Source organism: Cupressus sempervirens, chromosome 10 (assembly GCF_028749045.1).
Source record: "Cupressus sempervirens isolate cs-2001-9-10 chromosome 10, ASM2874904v1, whole genome shotgun sequence".
Taxonomy (NCBI): domain Eukaryota; kingdom Viridiplantae; phylum Streptophyta; class Pinopsida; order Cupressales; family Cupressaceae; genus Cupressus; species Cupressus sempervirens.
In genome coordinates this window covers 166,238,225-166,259,711 of record NC_143127.1, presented here as the reverse complement: position 1 = coordinate 166,259,711, position 21,487 = coordinate 166,238,225, and the positions used below count along the sequence as shown (strand labels likewise).

At 33.4% G+C, this 21,487-nt stretch overlaps 1 pseudogene; it reads left to right on the top strand.

Annotated features, from left to right (window-relative positions):
* Positions 1–21,150, top strand: part of LOC149533125 (C4-beta,C20-epoxidase-like) — a 138,196-nt pseudogene extending 117,046 nt beyond the window's left edge.
* Positions 21,151–21,487: the final 337 nt, after the last annotated feature.

The window sequence follows — 21,487 nt, the reverse complement described above, 5'->3', positions numbered from 1 at the left end:
GACAACATACATGGGGAAGATATGGGTTAGAGAGAAAGAAATAATTAGAGCATAATTAGAGAGAGAGAGAGAGAGAGAGAGAGAGAGAGAGAGAGAGAGAGAGAGAGAGAGAGAGAGAGAGAGATTAGGGGGAAGATATGGTTAGAGGGGGGAGAAGGAAAAGAGGAGAGGGAGAGAGATGAGATATGGAGAGAAAAATGATAGCAAGGGTCCAAAATAGATGGAGATGGAGATGTGGGAAGGGGGAGAGAGAGAGAGGGAGATAAATCACATGAGGTGACATCATAGAGAGAAAGAGTGAGACAAGGGGGAGAGGGAAAGAAACATGAGGTATACATAGAGAGATATAGTCAAAAATAGAGAGAGAGAGAGAGAGAGAGAGAGAGAGAGAGAGAGAGAGAGAGAGAGAGAGAGAGAGAGAGAGAGAGGCATGTCAAAGAAAATAAAATAGGAGATGAGGTGAGACATGAAGTAGACACCAAGAGAGAGGATGAGAGGTAAAGATGCAAGAGAAAATGAGAGTTAGTGATAATAATAGGAGGGGATGAGAGAGATAGAGAAAGGGGAGAGGGTGAGAGACGTGAGATAGTCATACAAAGAGAATGCTAGAGATATAGAGGCTCGAGGGAGAGGACATGGAACATGTGAGAGAGACTGAGGCAAGGGCATATATGGAGAGTGACATGAGGTTAACATAAAGAGAGAGTATAAGAGATTATAAAACATGGGAGGGAAACAATGCGGAGAAGAATAAGAGTGGATAGAGAGATGGTGATGAGGAAGAGGAAGAGAAAATATAGCTACTATCTAAAATAGATATTTTTGTGTGTGTGTGTGTGTGTGTGTGTGTGTGTGTGTGTGAGAGAGAGAGAGAGAGAGAGAGAGAGGATAACTAGGGTCCAATATAGATGGAGATGATGATGAGAAGATAAAAATAATGAGAGAGAGAGAGAGAGAGATGTTATTATATGAGAAGATATGTTAAAGAAAATAAGACAAGAAAATTAGGGTGAGACATGAAGTAAACATCAAGAGATATGGTGAGAGGTAAAGGTACATGAGACAACAGCAGTAGGTGGTAATAGTAGGATGGGATGAGAGAGAGGGTGAGGGAGGGAGATAAGAGGGAGAGGGTGAGAAACATAAGTTAGACATATAGATATAATTTTAGAGATAAAGAGGCATGAAGGAGGGGAGATGTTTGTGTGTGTGTGTGTGTGTGTGTGTGTGTGTGTGTGTGTGTGTGTGTGTGTGTGTGTGTGTGTGTGTGTGTGTGTGTGTGTGTGTGTGTGTGTGTGTGTGTGTGTGTGTGTGTGTGTGTGTACATGTGTGTGTGTGAGTTTACCTAGAAGAGAGAGTGTAAGAGGGTAATTATAGGGAAGACATTGTGAGAGGTAAAGAGCCATGTGAGTGAGAGAGGGTGAGAGACATGCAATAGATATAGAGGGTGAATAGGCTAGGGGGATGATATTGTGAGGGGAGTGAGGGGAGAGAGTTAAAGACTATAGTTAGGGAGAAAGAGAGAGGGAGAGAAGAGGGAGAGGGTGAAAGACATGATGTAGAGATTAATACTAATTGGGTGACAAAATGATAGGAGCGTGTGGGAAAAAAGAGAAAGACAAAAGAGGGGGAAGAGATGAGGTAGGGAATCAAATGGATGGATTTGGTGATGGGGAGAGGGAGAGGGAGAGAGAGAGAGAGAGAGTCACGAGCTAGACATAATGTGAAGGATGAGAGATAAAGAAACATGAGAGAGTTGTTCAGACATTAATTTAATGATTAATAAACACACCATGTATTATAAAATTCGAAGCCTTAATAACTCTTTAACTCTTGATTTCTTTAAAGAAGTCCCACTACAACCTTTTCTCAATTGCAAATAATAATCTAGCTTTAAGGATAAAACTTATGCTAGCACTAATGCAAATGAAAACTCTATTTTCTATCCAAAGGTTAATTTTAATTACTTGAAAAAAAAAATATTTTGATCATATTAATTATTATCTTAGTGGTGATTTTTTTTCCAAAGGAAATATATTGTATTAAGTATATTTTGAAGTGAACATATAAAATCTATAATGTATCATAAAATTTAATATGTTTAATAATTATTATTTATTCTTTTACATTAATGACAATAATGTCTTTCATTTATTCATTGCGAGTGCTACTAGCTTATATATTTTTATATATATAAAAAAGCCAAGAGTTATCCTTCTCGAGGTGCCTATTTTCATAAATTGCCTCAATGCAATAGGCACCTCGAGAACGATAACTCTCGACTTTTTATATATATATAAAAATATATATAAGCTAGTAATTAAATCAAATGTATTAATGTGGATTATTTAATTTCATTCAATGGCCTATTTAGTTCTACAAAGATATCATTAATTGTTAATTTGAAATCAAACCAATTTATGGAACCACTTGTCAATAGGCATGTCGATCAAAGTGCTGAGGCAGTGAGGATTTTTGAATGGAAGATTTAAAGATGCTCTTACAGCCAAATTTTACGACAAGATTTACAACCCCTTTGAAAGTGGAAGATTTACGAGCAATTACTAAATACAAGATTTTGAAATAATTCTCACATAGAATGTATTGAGAAGATTTATAGGCAATTTTTGAATGAAAGATTTAGAAACAAGTTTTAAATAGAATGCATGCAGTAAAGGATTTGCAAGAAATTCTTGAATGAAAAATTTAGAAACATCTCCAAAATAGAGCGCATGGAGAAGATTCAAAGATGATTTTTGACAGCAAGATTTACATGCAATTCTTAAATGAGAAGATTTTGCGTAAAATTCCAAACAGAATTTAGAATAACATTTACAGACCACGCTTAAATGGAATGATATGACAAAATTTAGAACTATTTTCATTTTCTCATACAAATTGTTATAAGCTATACTTTGTAAAGCTTTATGCCAGAGAAAACAATTCTTCACGCAGTTGAACATTCTTCACCATCAGCCTAAAAGAGATTTTTAAGTCAACAACAATATTTTGCTACAAAATTTCATTTTCCTTTCTCATCTCATTGTTAACAACGCAACAAATTCTGTGCAGAAACTTGAGGTAAGTTGTGTGCAATTGTTCAATGAGTTTTATTTTTATTGTATTTGATTCAATTTAACACAAAATTCTCATTATCTGTTAAAAGCATGCATTTTATTATTTATCACGTCTTTTAAATATGATATTATTAAATAAACTTATGCTAGATCCAGATTTGTTTCTTCTACTGGAGATATTTTAGACAATGAAATGAAATTTTCTTTACTTTGTTTACCATCTTCTTGATGCTATTTTTACTTATCAATTACTGTATAGCTCTCTTTATCTTGAAATAGAAATATTTTGGAGTGTAAGATGAGCTCACATTATTTCTTGAAATTATTTTTATTACAATTATTTTTAAAAATTGATCATTTCTTCTTCTCTAATCATTTCTTCCTTTATTTTCACCAAACGTTACACATAATAACTATCATTACAGCTCAGAAATCTTCACTGCACAGATAGCTATCTTTTGTAACCTGCCAATTCTTCCACCACTCCCATCTAAGTTGTTACTAAATGGAATTCAAAATAAATTATTTGAAGCAAAATTGTTGTGTGCATTTAGATTTGGCAAATTTCAAATCAATCTTTTGCAGCGTAATTTTGATCCGAGTTAATTAGGAGTCGAAAGGTAAGCCAGCAATTTCAAGGCCAATTGAAAGCTTACCAGCGGCAGGTTGATTAGGGTTTACAAGTTGTTCATGTAGGCTTCTTTCCTTTTCTTTTTTTTCCCTATATTATTATTATTATTATTTTATGAAGGCTCTCTATATTTTCATGTTTCTGTTTGTTTGCTTTAAAGTGATACGGATCTTAAATGAGTAGATTAAATCAGTTTAGATTTACCCTTTAAAATATGAAATATTTAAAAATAGAATTTTAAAGTAAATATGTAAGTTATTGAAATAATATGCATTATCAAGGTATTAATTGGACTTAAAGTAGTAGGAATTCTAACAATTGGTCAACTAGAATTCAAGATCTAAGGTCTAGTACGAAGTTAGCATAAGGTTTATAAGTTCTTCAAGTTAAGTTGTTTTTTTTTTTTTTTTTTTTTTTTTTTGGTAAATATAGTTTTTATTAGAATCAATTATTTTTTCATATTGTTTATCCATCTATGAGTTAGAACATACTTTTCTTTATTTTCAAATGATACCGATGAAGTAACAATTTAATGTTAAGTTCAAAAAAATCAGTTTAGATTTAAAATTTGAAATAATTTCAAATTACTTAAGCAATGTATGAAATTACTTATAGTATTCTATTATAGTGTGTAACATTACATCATATCTAATACCCCTTAATGACTAAACTAGGCCAAGTTCAATTTTGCCCAAAATATGACAAAGCACATAACATATAGGTTTAGTATCGCTCAATGTAGTGACATGATGAAGATGATAAATTTCCATATTAGTGGTGTGAGCATAATAATAGAATCTTCTTTGTCAAGAAGAGACCATAGTCACTATAATCTATAAAAGTTAAAAATCACCCAAAACTTGCCATAACCATACCACTTCACAACTAGTATTGATAGGTGTATTATCTTATGCTATGGAAGATAAAGTTCTAGTAGACCAAAATTTAAATTTACACAAAACTTAGAGCTTAAAGTAGGACATGATCCCAATCAAAGAGCCTCAATATACTCAATAAGAAATTGTTAGACATCCATATAAGCATATTATATAATTATCTTTTTAAGAGAATCAAATGCATCTATTACTTTGGATATTTTATGTTGCTAAAATCAACAATTTTTTATATTACTAATCTAAATTTGAAAAAGAAAAAGAAACTAAAGGTGCACAAAGGAACAATGATCTCAATTGAAAAGCCTCAGTATATTACAGAGAAGATTTTTAGGATCTAAACTATGTAAAACCAAGAAAAGACATTCACAAATCAAATCTAGACCCTACAGCAAATGAATCCACTAAAATCAACCTTAATTTTCTAATTAAAAGATCAATGTTACTCTATATATAAAGTAGAGGAGGATTGAGAAGTGCAGAGAGATTTTTCAAGCATGTCTATTTATAAGGAAATTTGGGTTCTTCATTTGAAGCATATAATGTGGTTTTTAGTCCCTCCATAAATAAAATCTTGTTGTTGCCTCATTGGCTTTGTTTGATTGGAAACCTCTCATTTGATGTTAGCTATGATTTTTCATGAATTCCCAAGATCAATTTTTTTCAAACCCTTCAAAATTTACTTTAAAATATATGTAGCAAATGACTGCTAGATTTAATGATTCAAAGATGGGTTGAATGGTAGAGAATGTAAAGAGCTGACACATATTTTATCGATAGTATACCTATTTCTATATGTAATTTACTCATTCTTGACACCTACCCTCTAGAAGAATCTTGGACTTCCAAAATCACCTTACAAAACAAAAGAAATAGATAAAATTTGTGAAATAGCTAAAAATTGTCACAAATTTCTTTGTTTCACCCTTAATCTATGAGATACTCCCTACAATATATATTTTTTTATTGGTTAGCAAGTTTTTGGATAAAGGTAGAAATGAGTTTTTAGGGGATCTAAAACCCTAGTTCAGAAATTAGAATTACATAATATTCAATAGAGTCCAAAAATAAGTACTATGTTGAAGAAAGAAAAAACCATCTAACCATCCAACAACCAAAAAAAATAAAACCAACACTATGAATGACCAAACCCAGTAGAAAAAATAGAAACCAAAAAGATAAAAGACCAAACAAGGATGACCCAAGCCTAGACAAGCTCCTTAAGAGCTTTGACTACTTGTATCTCTATCATGTGAGGCTCATCTTCAGTATTCTTTGAAGCACTAAAGATACTACCTTTCTTCTTATTGAGTTTAGCCCTGGTCCTTTTTCTTGGTCTCTCTGCTATCTCTGGCTCTTTCCCTATGCTACCTAAATCAACCTCAAGCTCAATGCCTTCTTTGTTTGATTTGATTTTGTCATTCATTAGTTTTAGGATAGAAGTGTGGATTTTTTCATCACTATTCTTAAGCATTTTGTTAATCCTTTCCTCAAAATCCTTATGTTGGATCAATATGTCCTCATAATTTTTGTCCATCTTCCTCCTTAACTCAATCTATTCCTCCAACCTTTTCTCCAAAATAATAAATTTATTTATGAGAGAATGGATTTCATTGTAAGTCTAGTTGTTCATGACCAACGAAAGGTCAAATTTGTTGTTGGATTTTGTAAGAATCTCCAGGGAAGTAGGGGCATTAGTAAGCTCATGAATCACATAATCCTTTTTATCATGACCTAGGCATACATCCTCAGAGTCTGAGGTAGGATAATCCACAATCTTAATTGGAGAAGTATCCTTGTTGATATTAGTCTGCTTCAACTTATTCCCATGGGTATCTTTATCTTTTTTTAATTTCTTCGCAGGGGAAGAGGAAGAAAAATCCTTATGAGACTTAGCATGGGGAATGTTTTGATTCTTATGGAAAAGATTCTCCCTAACATATTTTGTTTCTATGCCATCCAAATTATTCTCCCAAAAGTCCTCCAAGACCCTATCATATTCTAACTCTTCCTCTTCAATGTCTTCCTCATCACCTATATCCATCCTAGCACTTTCATCAAGCTCTTGCTTATTGCCCTTAGTTCCTTTGATAATCCACGAGGGTTTCCTCTTATTTCCACTACAGGTGCAGGATCACCTAAATTAAAAGAGAAAAAGGAGATTAAGAGTCCTAATGTGAGGTATTTAAATTCATTTGATCCATTTATAATGTATTTGAGTCCATTATGTCAAGGTGTAAAGGTTAGACAAGCGATTTGTAATAAGTTATCAAAATTGTGCAAGGAAGTCTTAATGTAGTCAATAAGGTCAAAATGTGTTTGTAAACTCAAGGAAGGGTAAAAATATTGTAAATGGTGGTCAATATTCCATTATGACATGTTTTTAAGGTCACCACAAAATTATGAGATCAAAATATTCAAAATGTGAAAGTTGCTTAAAAGTTGCAACTTTGGAACTTTGCAAAAAGTACAAAAAGGGTTAAAAGTACATAATAAGTTGGTTAAAAAGGTGGTTGGGAAGTTATAAACCAAAAAAAAAAAAAAAAAACTATAAAATCATTATATTAGTCATTCTAAATTATTAATGAGAAGAAGGAATATATTTAGATCGGTTTTGGGTTTAGCAGTAATATACAAATAGAAGGATGAGAAATGATAGATTCTTTTTTTGTTTAATCAAACTCGAATTTAGAGAGTTATGAATGTAGAATGGAAAATATATTTTATCCCTGTATCAAAAGTGATATACAAAAACAAAGTTAAAGCGATGGACTCTTTGTTTCCTACCATCTAAAGCAAAATAAGCTCTAACACAATTAAGAACATGCCTCCAATTAGGTTTTATCTATTTATTTGAAGAATAATAACCCACCTAAACAAGCGCCTCCTTTTCTTCATCATCCTTGGGAAATTTTTCTATACCTTCCTCAATGAAATTTCTATCCTTGAAGAAATTCAAACCATCAAACAAAAACCCAAAAATCTCAAAGATAAGGTCAATATAGAGATGGAAAGAAATGTCATATACAATAATATTACTCTCCTTCAACCCTCCAACCCTTTTAAGAACTCCAACATAGCCTCAAGATTTTCCACGAAGTCTCTCAAGATAAGTGATGATTCCTCCATTGTTGAGTTGGTCCCAAACTTGTAGAATATCTCTCCATTAATCACAAGATTTCAGCTCATGCCTCTTTGGTTCTCCCTGATGTCTCTACAACTTATTTGAAAGATATGCACACAAACCTTCAAATCCAAGTGTTTCTCTAGTTATTGTAACAAAAACAACCAAAACACCCACAAAATTTGCCACTCGTCAATGCTCTGCAAGGCGTGACACCATCATCTCAACTTGAAATGATCTTAATACTTTCCTATCATACACATCATATTTTTTTATATTACCACTAACACAATGTATCATGTCCTCCTTAATTATTTCCTTAACAATGAAATAATTAGTAATCATGTTTATGTTTTGAATACATAAAATATAAAAGTAATGTATTACCATAGGCATGTTTGCATTGATCAATGGTATCTTGACCCTCAATTATATACCTCAAAGGATAATCCATCACCATCTTTAAACCATATCCAAGCTTCCACTTTATACCCTTTTGAGCCACTTGCTTGCATTCTTGAAGATCTCCAAATGTGAGAACCATCTCCAACCGTATGTGCATAAAAAAAATGCCCTATTGTGGAAAAATCATATAAATATTTTCCTTTCCAAATTAAATTCCATTCCCTATTCTCAAAATACATTCTCTAATTATTTTTAGTTAGTAAATCCTTATTAAGCCTTTTGATGGGTCTGATTGCCAACTCCCTACAACTTTCGACCTACAAATTTGGTCCCAAGCAATAAAAGATATCAATTTCCTTTCTTCCACACCTGACCATAAGAAGTTCTTCTAAATCATTTCTATCATATCTGTATATTTTCTTGGAATTTTGAAGAGACTTAAACCATACATCTGGATATTTTAAGACAACTTTTGAGAACAATCCCTTTTTTTCTTGACTAGCAAGATTCCCTTTCTAGCTAGAAAGCTTCTAATTAAATTTTTCATTAATGCTATTCCAAAAGGAATTTGAAGGATTAAGGCAAAGAGGGAGACCCAATAAGGACCCAAGAAGAGAGTCTATAGAGCACCCTAAGATTCTAGATATTCTCTACTATATGGCATCTTGATTATTCAAGAAAAAAATAGAGCATTTATTCCAGTTCACCAGTTGGCCCATGGAAAAAGAATACGTATTTAAAGCAACCTTCATATTTCTAGCTTCCCTGATAGAAGCCTCCCCCATGATGATATTTTCATCCACAAATTGTTCATGAGTGCAAGATTGAGGATGTGAAGAAGGGTTGAGACCATGAATAGAACCTTCAAAACCAAGCTTAGAGAAGTATCTTCCCAAACAGTCAACAAGGATAGCAAATAAAATAGGATAAATGAGGTTTCTTTGCCTCATTCCTTTGGAAGACTAATTTTTTAAAGGAGTGGAAATCAATAGGGAGATAAGTTGGATACACTTGTTACCAAAACAAAAAGCCTTTAGTTTCTTCAAGAGGAACACCCAATCCACTATGTCATAAGCCTTGGATAAATCAAGCTTCATAAGAAACCCTTGCTTCTTTGTTTTGACTAAGGAATGCACATTTTCATGAACCATAATGATAGAGTCCAAAATTTTCCTCCCAAACACAAACCATTTTTTTGGAAAGAAATCAAACTAGGAGGATTTTCAATAACCGAAGGGTGAGCACTTTTGAAATGATCTTACATAAAGAATTGAAAAGATTTATTTACCTTAACTGATCAACATAAACAACACCCAAATTTTTAGGGATTAGAACCAAGAATGTGGGATTAATCTCCTAAAGAAGGCTTCGAGCACTAATAGGATGACTGACATCCATACCAATGATGTGCCACACATTTTCAAATATAGACATGGGGAGCCCATCTAACCCATGTGAACCATCAATATGTTTTGAATACATGAAAAGTAAAATTAATAATCTAAATTATACAAGAAATCACAATTTTATATAAAAATTCACCTCACCAATAAAAAACTAATTGATCCTCAACCAATAATACTAAAGAAAGACTTACATTCATTTATATAAACTAGGTAATAGTCAAATTTCTGAACATGATTTATCCATTACATAGAAAGGTAAAACCAATATATAAACACACTGATTTATATTACTTTTGATTAATTAAAAAATATTTCCTAGGCTATGCCCAAATAACATAAAGACATTTATATTGTATTACTAATAGAGTTTCACAAATCCAAAATTCTAGACCTTTAACATCAACTCATCCTAGTATTTATATCATAGCTTTAACCATAACTAACTTTAAAATTACCTATGCTTTCAGAGGAATGACATGTCAAAATAAACTAGTTTTAAAAACTAACACTTGATGACTAGTGGATAAACATCCCGAATTTTAGAAAAAAGACCTTTAAAAATAGGAAAAAATATTTCTAAGCCACACATAGTGACTTCTTGTTTTCCACTCTTGGGTTTCATTACCGCATTACATTTTGAATCCCATTCCCTATAGACATTCATGAAATTTTGTGCAAAGGAATGGCTTAGGATTTTGATGGATGGAATCCTCTATTTCCAAATATATTTTTCCTATTTCATCTCCACAAGCCTATGTGCATGTGTCAATAACTATTCATCAAATAGGAAGAGCTTATACTCAATCTTTGCTAGCTTTGTGAAGTGATTCACCATATGGGTCTTTTCCTTTCTCATCTCATCAATTATTCTCTTGAATTCCTTGACCAATACATTCATATCATGCTCCACAATGATATTGTGCTAAATATAGGTGACAGTGATACATTTCATATCAGAGTCTAGATGCTTAGCTAAATTTTGTGACTCCTTCTCCATCTTCAAAAGTCTTGGTGTCTAGTCTTAATCATAATATTCCTCCAGTCTATGTCTTTCTTGTAGATGGATAACCATCTTTCAACCACTTACTTTAGGGGTTTCTTAGATAGGAATTTGTTTACACCATATCTTTGCACTTTATGGATCTGCAAAGCAACCTCAATCCATTTTTCTTCTTAATTTTCCCAAGTTAACATCTGAGTTTGAACTTGAGTAGTATCTTTGTAAAATTATTATATAAAACCCTAGAGTCAAGAATGAATTTCTCATCATCTTTGATTATATCATTCACCCATTCATTAAAGAAATTAGCTAACACTTTGCCCTTCTATATCTGATTGAGAATATTTTTGTTACTAGGGGAAGTTGGATCAAAGGACTATGGTGTGTGGGAGAATGGATGAAGACTTGAGCTATTGATGGAATCAATGTAGGTGGTCGGTCAAGGCACTAATTGTCTGCTTCATTTCTTTCTTTTGTTTACCATCCTTCTATGATCTAGTCAACATATTTTTAGCAAAAAGTTCAAAGTAATGGCTTTATGATTCTCTATTAGCTTTTCCAAGATCAACTTTTTCTATTGTGAAGTCATTAATGGAAGGATCTAAAACTTCTTTTGTATAAATTTCCTAGCCACTTCAACCATCCGATTCCATGTCTTTGAGTCAACATCAAATTTTGACTTAGTCTTTAATTTCTTTGGTGTTTTATTCCTTGCTGGTGTACTTTCTCACCATATCCCCAACTAGAATTGACACAAAGACTATACTCCTTTTCTTATTAATATTGGTGGTTAACTAAGTGGGAGCACCTTCAACTGATTATATGGTAGTGTTAGGTTATAGGGGTAGTACTAACCATGTAGCTATTGCATCTGAATCTAAAGGGGTAATTATGAAATCCATGGGTTGAGGCCAATGTTCATGCTCTTCCCTCAAATCTAGGTCTATCATTGCTTCAGCTCCCGGTCCTTTCTTCTTGCAAGCTTTTGATCTTGACCTAGTTAACCAAGTAGGGGATCTCATAGTAACATGTCACATTGGTTCTTTATTGCTTGAGGATCCATTTGGTTGATACTTGATCTTACCTACATCAAAAGATTTAACATTAGCATCAAAAAATATAGTCGACTGAAGAGACTTGGTTTTCTTTATGGGACTTGATTTTCTATAATATTTGTTTTCCTTCACTTTATTATGTTTAAGCCATTGTTCAATATTCTACATAAAACCAAATGTCTTTATCTCAATATTATCTTTTTCATCTTTAGCCCAATTAATTTGGGGGATGGGATGATTCTTTACTTCTTCAAACTTAGGATCAATTGCTTATTGACTATCACTCTATATGTGGGAAACATCCAATTCTAACCCTATGCTTTTTATATGTCATAAGTTGAACTTGCTCCAATGTCTCCTCCTAACATCAAGTTCATCCATGAAATCCTTCCAATAGTCTTCCAGTTGACTCATATGCTTAAATTGATCATCGGGGTCTAAATGTTAGTGAGTGTATCCCTTGTTATCAAAGCCTTTCCTTACTTAGTAATACTTGAAATTATATCTATTCAAATCATACCCAATACTCACAACATCTAAGAAAGTCTTGTAGGAAAAAAATCCTAGTTCTAAAGGGAAAGGAGTATCATGTTCCTTTTTAGGTATGTACTTGATCATCATTGCTAGTTGCTTGCAAACATGAAATAATCCATAGCACACCTTGGAAACATGGTAGGTTTTCCCTCATACCATCCTACATAGATATAGGTGAAGTGTGGGAATTAGATATAGTAAATTCCATAAACATTTATGAATTTATTTGCTTCATCTATAATCCTTTTGACCACCAAGCATCCGATTTCAAATAACAACCTCCCTATGAAGACATCATTAAGTCTTCTATAGTTTTCCACAACTGTATCCCTTTCCATCAATACATAATATTCATATATATGAATTCCTTGGGACCACAACTCAATAAGGTAGACCTACCCACTCCCTAGTACAAGAAAGATGATAAATCAAGTAAGATGGCATGTAAAAGTCTCTTGATGTGAGACAAGCTAAATTTAATTATTTTTTCCATGGCCTCAGTGATCACTTCTCCCTAATCAATTTGTTTCTTTCCTTATAAAATTATCTAAATAATGAAATCATCCACCCAAGTTAAAGACTTCATTGCAATCTAACCCTTTAACCCTATGCAACAACACAACCAAGTCCCATACACAAGGTTTCATATGGTTTGCAGTGAGCGGTCTTCATAATTTGGAACCTCCCTTTTGGAATTTAAGCAACCAACTAAGAGCTATGATATTTTTACAAGTAGACTCTTCCTTCTCATATTTGTGAATATACATTATGGGGGTGTAATATGAGTATACCTCTTGCTCTAGAATCTTCAAAATATAAATGCTTATTTTATTATTAATGGACAACAATATTTCCCCATAATCTCTGTAGATACATTGATGCTTTGCATCATACATTTTGACACATTCCCTTATCAAATTTGGACATGCAATTACTTACAAGAATGTTGTGGCTTTTACGAGACCACTCTCAATAATTTCTTGGGTAAAAGGTTTGTCTGGTGAATTCCTAAGTCTCCTTTTGAAATCCTCTATGTTAAAATTAGTCAAGGAAGTATCTCTAGATATTGGTGATAGATAGAATAAATATTGGGCATTATTAAAAATTTATGACCTCATTTTACTTGTTCTACCTTGATTAATAGACAAGGAATGCAACCTTAAATCATAATTCATCAATAATGAAATGTTTTGGGAGTTACTTTGTTGACTAAACACATTGTAATGCTCCAACATGACAACCTAGAAAAACTGCCTATATTTTGCTACTCATTGCTTAATAATTGAGAACATAAATTTGCTAAGGCTTATCTTAAAATAACTTAAACCTCATGCCCAATATTGAAGATTTAATTGCCAAATCCACTACCCATGTGAAATAATGGTGAAAAGAACTTTAGGAGTGTAAATATTAATTACTTGTCACATCACTGTACAACCTTATTTAATCATGATTATTTCCCTTTTTAATAGCTCATTTTATATTATTATCTTCAAAATCACATGTGGGTCCCATCAAATAACATCCCTCCCTATCCCTTCATCAGTTATATTTTCCTTTCGGGTGGAATGATATGTCATCAATACTCCCTTGAACTGGTAGAACATGGTTTATCTTGGTTAAATGTTGTCAAAGTATGTGCAAATTGAAGACCATGATCCATAATTCAAATAACTAAAGTGAGGTTGACACATTAATTTGACTAGTTTGATATAGCTTTAAAAATGAGACCTAGATCCTAATGAATGGGAGTGAACAATTCAAAGGGTTTTGGGAGGTATGAAGTGGTTCAAGATGTATACTGACATAATTTTTAAGAAAAGGGATAAGTAAATGGTTGAGCCATGATGAACCTTGGAAACACACTAAACCACTTTCAACTTGGTTCAACTAGGATCAATGGCTTCATTGAAAGGTCACTTTGTTGGTATGTTTATTGTTGTGCCAAAAGCTCAAGCTCTCAGTGAATGCCACAAACACTAGACTTACCCTAATCCACAAGAGGTGGTTAAGTCATGTCGTGAATCCCAAAGGAGGTGCTAAATACCAAGTCAACAATCTCCCCCTTAGCACAAATTGAGGGTTTCACACCTATGGAATGAAGGAGAGCTCCCGAGATTTGAAACCGTGACCCAAGGCTTTGATACCAATTGTTGGTATGCTTACCATTGCACAAAAAGCTTGAGCTATCAAAAAACGTCACAAACACCAAACTTACCTAGATCCACAAGAGGCATTTAGCCTATGTTGTGAATCCAAGAAGGAGGTGCTAACAACCAAGTCAACACACTTTACTTAGAGCATTTCAAGGATCAAGAAAGTGGAATAAAAGAAGCTAAAACAAAATAGGAAAACTTAGGAGGGGGGCCAACATTCAACTTTTGAAAAAATCAATTACAATATATCTACCCTTTGATCACAATCGATATGAAGATTATAAAATGTAGATATGAGACTTCCTACAATCATAAGCTTTGATCTTTGAAAATTGCAAAAGTAATATCAATTACAAATGCTTTGATAGATGACAATACATACTAACAAGCAAGCACTTTAGACTTCATTGAGAAGAAGAAATACAATTGTTGATTGAACATAACAACATACATGCTTAGAGGATAATCACATACCTCTCTTTTCTTGCAATATAAATACACAAAATAATAATGAATTTTTCTCACACATAGAGTAGTCTCTCAGTAATTTGCTACACATCTAGAAATCTAATCATGACATTGAGAATAATCCAAGGCTAGCTCAAAAGTCTTTTCCACAATGGTAAGAACTTCCTAATAATGTTAAGAGGTAAAAATGAAGCACAAATAATAACTATTACAATACACTTATGATACATAAGAAAATATGAATTGACACCATGAAGGAAAAGTATGACAAAAAAAGATAATGTGGATGTTGCTAGCTAGCAATGGTGCCAAGTAACAATGATTCCAAGAAGCACAATGCCAAGTAACATGATAGCTATTAGACATGAAACCTCTGATTCATGATGTCACATATGCAACTCACATCATAAATTTGTTGAAGATAACCAACATAGTTATGAAGTAGCTATCTCACAACTACCTTAAACATTTACACTCACTTAGCAAGAGAGAGATCATTCTATGTCATAGAGTGTCTCAATTTGACAAACACAATGAAGTTCCAACTCAAAAGTGTCTATAGAAAAATCTCATCACAAATTTTCTCAATATAAATTTTTGTCTCAACATAACTATATTCACCATATATATTTCTAGAGTGTGAGTAAAAAATACACATAACTTTCACCATGGCTGCTCCCAGAGAGTAGAACAAGGGATTTCACCTTGAAGTCCTCTCATAGAGAAGAACATATTAAGAAGGGATTTCACCATGAAATTCTCTTATAGAGAAGAACACATTAACAAGGGATTTCACCTTGAACTTCTCTCATAGAGGAGAACTCATTAAAAAGGGATTACACCTTGAACTTATTTCATAGAGAAGAACTCATTAACAAGGGATTGCACCTCAAACATTTCTCTCTTAGAGAAGAACTCATCAACACATAAAAGATCATCTAAATGTTAAGAGTCCCTCTTTGCTGAGACTCCCTCAATAGGGACAATATACTCATTTTAGATTATCACAAAAAAGTTGATTCCAAGGTGACCAAACAAGGAGCCTCAATAGTCACACTACTACACAAGATTATTGATCCTCTTCAAAGGACTTGACATTCTACATTTGCCACTTAAGCTCCATCTAAATCTAATTTATGCAACTGAATGGTCTCTCTCTAAATGTCATTTCTTCTTCTTCAAAGAAACTAATCACAATGATACTCTACATAGGATCTTCCTCTTTAATGAAGTTACATGCCACCAATTTAGTCGCATGACTACAAAGAAAACTCTAATTTTCATTTGTATAGCCTACAAGACTTCGCATGTGATGTCTCATCATGTTGTTGCTTCTTGATCCATCCTAGAATCATTTTTACAAAGATTAGTCATTGTTTATAGAATTAAAATATTCATCAAGAGAAACATATATCTAAAAGCATACATTATTCACTATTTTCAATATTATAACATGAATTAACTACATAAAATTCAAGGCTAACACACAATTCTTCTCTAGAATGGTAGGCACCTCTCGATAATGGTAAGAGTTAAAAATGAAGCACAAACAACGACCTTTACAATACATTTATGATACATAAGAAAACATGAAAGAAGAGCACAACACTAAAGATGATGTGGATGTTGTCAGCTAACAATAGTGCCAAGTGATCTTGATACCAAGTAACCATGACATAATAAAGCATGATGCCAAGTAACATGACATGTATTAGACATGAAGCCTCTAACTCATGATGTTACATATGCAACTCATAGTTTAAATTTGTTGAGGAAAACAAACATAGTTATGAAGGAGCTCTCTTGTAGCTACCTTAAACATCAACATGACAAACAATGGAGTCAAAGTTAATAATATGTGTGAAGGTTATTTATTGGATTATTGTACAATGATGCATTTGAATTAGAACTCTATTAGTGTGGTTGATTTGTTTGTAGATTCTAGGCTTGTGGTTGGGTTATTTAGGAGTTTAAAATAGGGTTACAATTTAAAATTCACAATGATATTAAGAGTCTTTATTTAATGCTAATGAAAACATGGTAAGCTTTCTAACATGATTTCCACCACGTCCATCACATCATCTCTATTTTTATTAATGTCTAGCAATTGTCTCCACTGTTCTTTATCTTGAATAAATGCTCATGCATAAATTCTTTTGCATATATTATAATAAAAATAACACAATATTTGGAAAGAAGGATATACCCATCTTTGAAGTCTCATGCAAATCTTATAGATGTTTGCAAATTTTAATTGAAGTGATTTATGTATGGACTTAGTGAGAATTTAAAATTTGTTCCACATGAACTTATAATATTTGGATGTGAATGTTTTCTAAGGCAATATTAAACATGAGTTGCCTTCCAACATGATGATGTTAATTATCTTCTCACTATAACAGGTTTAATGAGTCCATTGACAAGTTATTGTCTCAAGGACACAAATAAATGTCTCCTTGACTTATAACATGTGATTGTCATGTCTCACATAAAAAAAAGAATATACTTTAAAAAAATTATTTCTAATTTCTATTAATTTTTTTCTCTTTCAAAATTTGCATTGATAAGAATTAGTTTTTTATCCCAAATAAAATCTTATCATTAATATCAAGGAAAAATGTTATTTAAAACTAGAAAATTAATAAATAAAATGTAACTATATAGACAAATGCTTCACATTTTTAAAAATTAAGTTTCTAATTTTTTTTTTTCATTAAGTTCACATAACTATATATTATACAAATTAAGCACATAAAGACAATGATCACCATAGATGAACTCCCATAGATTTAATCCACCTTTGTGCAATTTCCCCAAATCCACTCTCACATTCTTCTCTTCTCCTTCTACCTCACATTCTTGGCAATTATAGCTCATAGTAAAAGCATCTGCTGCGACTTAAGCACTTAATCATTAAATGTCATGTCCCCAATTTCTGCCCTTCCTTAGTGACAACATTTCTAGCAGGGTTGGTCTATTATCTGGTTTCCATAGGCCAGCAGAGCATAGAGGGAACCAACCCAGGGACTTTGAGAGTCATGCATGAGCTTCCCAAGTAGTTTGGAGCAATGGACAACAGTTTCCTACAATTTAGGAGGGATTCCTAATTTGTAGGGATTGACTAGGAGTGGTCTAAGAGGCATTCGGAGACCTCAGCGAACGTTTTGGAGACTTAGAGTGCATCTCCTAATTTTTAGGAGGAACTCCCAGTTCAGTGACAGTTCTCTCAGAGGTGCACACAACAAGGGAGTCATTGGGACTCAATTTTGGTTGATTGGGGCTGTCTCCTACTTTTTAGGAGCATCCCTAGATTTTAGGGATGGACTGCCAGTTGACCCATCTTGTTTGGCATCAGTCACAAACAGGTGACAAGGTCAGATTCATGTTTGATTGGTCATTTTGGGCCTTTTAGGACCATTTGAGAAATATTTTAATATATTTAAATATTTCCTAAGTTGGTGATTAAATAAATTAAATAAGGTTAAGTTTTAGCCATTTTGGAGTAATAAGGGGTTTTTTTGCCTCATCTGGATGCGCATCCTATGGTGTGATAGCTCATTGGAAAGGTCTCAAAATTCTCTAAATCTTTCTCTTTGGTCTCAGGGCATTTCAATGAATGGAATTCCATCTATGAGGAAAAAGGTCATTTTTTAGTAACATGACTACTTTAAAATAAGAAATTATAACATTTTCACTACACAACACCACTTGGAGACACTTAGGGTTTGATTTGCAATTGCGAGGGGGTTATAAGGAGATGGAAGCTTCATTCTAAGATCATCTTTTGCATATTGAAAAACTTGTTTTTGTGAATTGGCTCTGAAAGAGCAATTCTTCATCTAGGACGCAAACCCCAAGTTTTGGATTGGCTGGGACGTAGCCCTCGGCAATTATTGGCATTGGATTCTTCAAACAGTGTGCGTTGCTATCAGGGATAGAATACGCCATTCTTTATTGTGGATTTAGGTTGTAGATTTATGGTTTCAGCATTGCAGATTGATTCTTTCAGTTGGGATGTGATTCCTTGCAGTCTTAGGGCCACCATTTGCAGCAGTTTGACATCATTGTTGGATGCAAGCTCCTTGAAACTGCATTGGATTTATTATTTGGCTTTATAAATCAGAAATCTGCCTGGTACGATTTATAGCAATTCTGATTTGGCTCTATGCTTTTATTTATTTTCAGTCTCCTCTCATGTTTATTGTTCATTATTCATTACTATTGTGAAAACTATCAAAAAACACAAAACAAAAACAAAACCTTCTGCAACTTCTGTCTATTCTCAAAGACTATCAAAGAAATCACAAGAAAATATAGTTTATTAATTTAAAAACTACAGCAGATCAGCAAGGGCATCCATCAGGGATCTTTCATTAAATAAATATTGAAAAATTTTGAAATATAAATATAAGAATGTCATTTGAAATATAAATATAAGAATGTCATCCTCATATTGTTTTTCCAAATTTGCTGAAGACATAAAATTGGAAATAAAAATTATTTGAATTGATAATTTTCAAATTAAGGATCTTGTGCAATCACAATGTTTATTGTATGTTGCTTATCGCTTTTTATTTCTTCGTCCACTCAATAGGCAGGGACTTCGAGTCCGTTGCTATACAGCCACGAAAATGCACTCCCTTACATTATTTTTTCCAACTTTTCAATAAAAATTCTCAGTCCTCTCCTTCGTAAGGAAGTGCATTACGGGCTATACAGCCACGAGCCGGACTTCGACTCTTAAATGCACTTGAAAGAGCACAGCTAAAAGTTTGAAAAAGCACTTGAAAGCACTAAATTTTTTTTGCCATGATGTAGGAATGCAAGTTAACACTAGCAAAACCAAAATTATGATCTTCTCACTAAAGAAGAATAGGGGCATACAAGACAAGTTTCTGTTTGAAAATAGCCCCCTTGAGATTGTGGAAGAGTACAAATACTTGGGCATCGATTTTCATAACAAACTCAACTGGGATACTTGTAGATCAAAAAGGATCCAAGGGGGCTGGAAGGCGTTATACTCTTTACAAAACAAGTGCAGGAATGCAGAATTATGGGATTGGACGACCATGAAAAATCTGTTTGGTTTGCTGACCACTCCGATTATTCTATACGGATGTGAAGTGTGGGGCGGTAGTATGTCCAAATAGAAATGGCGGCAAGTAGAAAGAATTCAAAAACACTTTATCACATGCAATCTTAAAGTCAAGACCACAGTTTTGTATGAAATCCTTTTGGCGGAGGTGGGTTCCTTTCCATTAGAAGCCGTCACATTGATCCGAATGCTAAGTTATTTAAAGAAAACCCAAGGTCTAGAAACACATCGTTGGCCCAAGTTGGTAATAGAGGAAAAACTTGTGAGGCGGAAAAGCACATGGATGAAACAAAATGACAAATGGATGCAAAAATGAGATATCAACATCCAAGCTTGCCCGGATAACATTAAAGAAATAAAAAAGTTTGTCAATGAAAAATTTTGCAATATTCTGTGGACAAGACACATAGGGAGGAAAAAATCTTATTACATTAAAGAATTTAATCCCACTTCTAGTCATGATGAAAAGGCCTATATAAGGGCACCTATTAATTGGAAAGCAAAAATGTTGATGGCACAAATTAGAACTAGTTCACATCAGCTGCGATGTGAAACTGGTAGATGGCAAGTTCCAAAGGAAGAGTGGGCAGACAGAACATGTTTATTCTGCAATATGGGAACAGTGGAGACAAAGCAACACTTTGTCATGGAATGCTTGGCTTACAACGACATCAGATATGATTATACAAAAATTCTGCAGAACAAGGACTTCAACTATTTATTTGAGGAAGATCAAGTGAAGAGAACAGCGGAGTTGATTATCAAAATTCAAAGAAGAAGAGACAAGTTAACCAAAACTTTGCAACTGACTAGTTTTGGCTCCTGACTCGGGAGGGGATTGCATGGTCCCATAGACTACTTTAGTCTCATGGACGTCATTAAAATCTATCATATCATATCATATCAAAGAGCTCTTGTTAGAAAAGTGACTAGCTACTGTTTATTTGTATTTTGGAAAAAAGGGCACAATATTCGCTGTTCGCACTAGGCCACACTACCCTTTAAGGCTAGGATTACAGAATGCCGCGAAATTCCAATAAATTTGTTGGTTGAAGGCACGCAGATTGTTGCAGGTCTTGCGTGGGTATTGAAGGCAGGTGTGCATTTGGCTAATGCAATGGCCCGAGTCGAAGTATTCAACATGACTGATACAATTTGCCCTTTCAACATAATGAGCATCTGCGACTTTACAAGCAAACAATGGTGCTTCTTCCTGGCATTTGTATATGCCGACTTTTTAGCTGCTTATTATGTTGAGAGAGAGAACAATACTATCAGAGACTCAAAGATGGAACAGTTGCAATGAATTGTTCAAGAATTAGGAAGTTTTAAGGCAAAAACAAAAAGTGGACAGAGATCTTATTCCCTAGGTTGTTTACACAGAGCGATATAACGATGTTGTGATGGGAACGAATGGCACCAAGACGCTGGCATCTGTGGAAAGTGATGATTACATGAATTCCATTCTATTTTAAATTGATCTGAAATATACTGGAAATGCGCTTTGCTTCACAATAAAATTAGAAATCGCACATTGAAATCTTTACTGAAATTCAAAATAAGAATAAATATGCTTAAAAATATAAATTTGATCTTCTCATTCTTTTTAATCTGATATCAATATAGGCTTTGGAATGAAATGC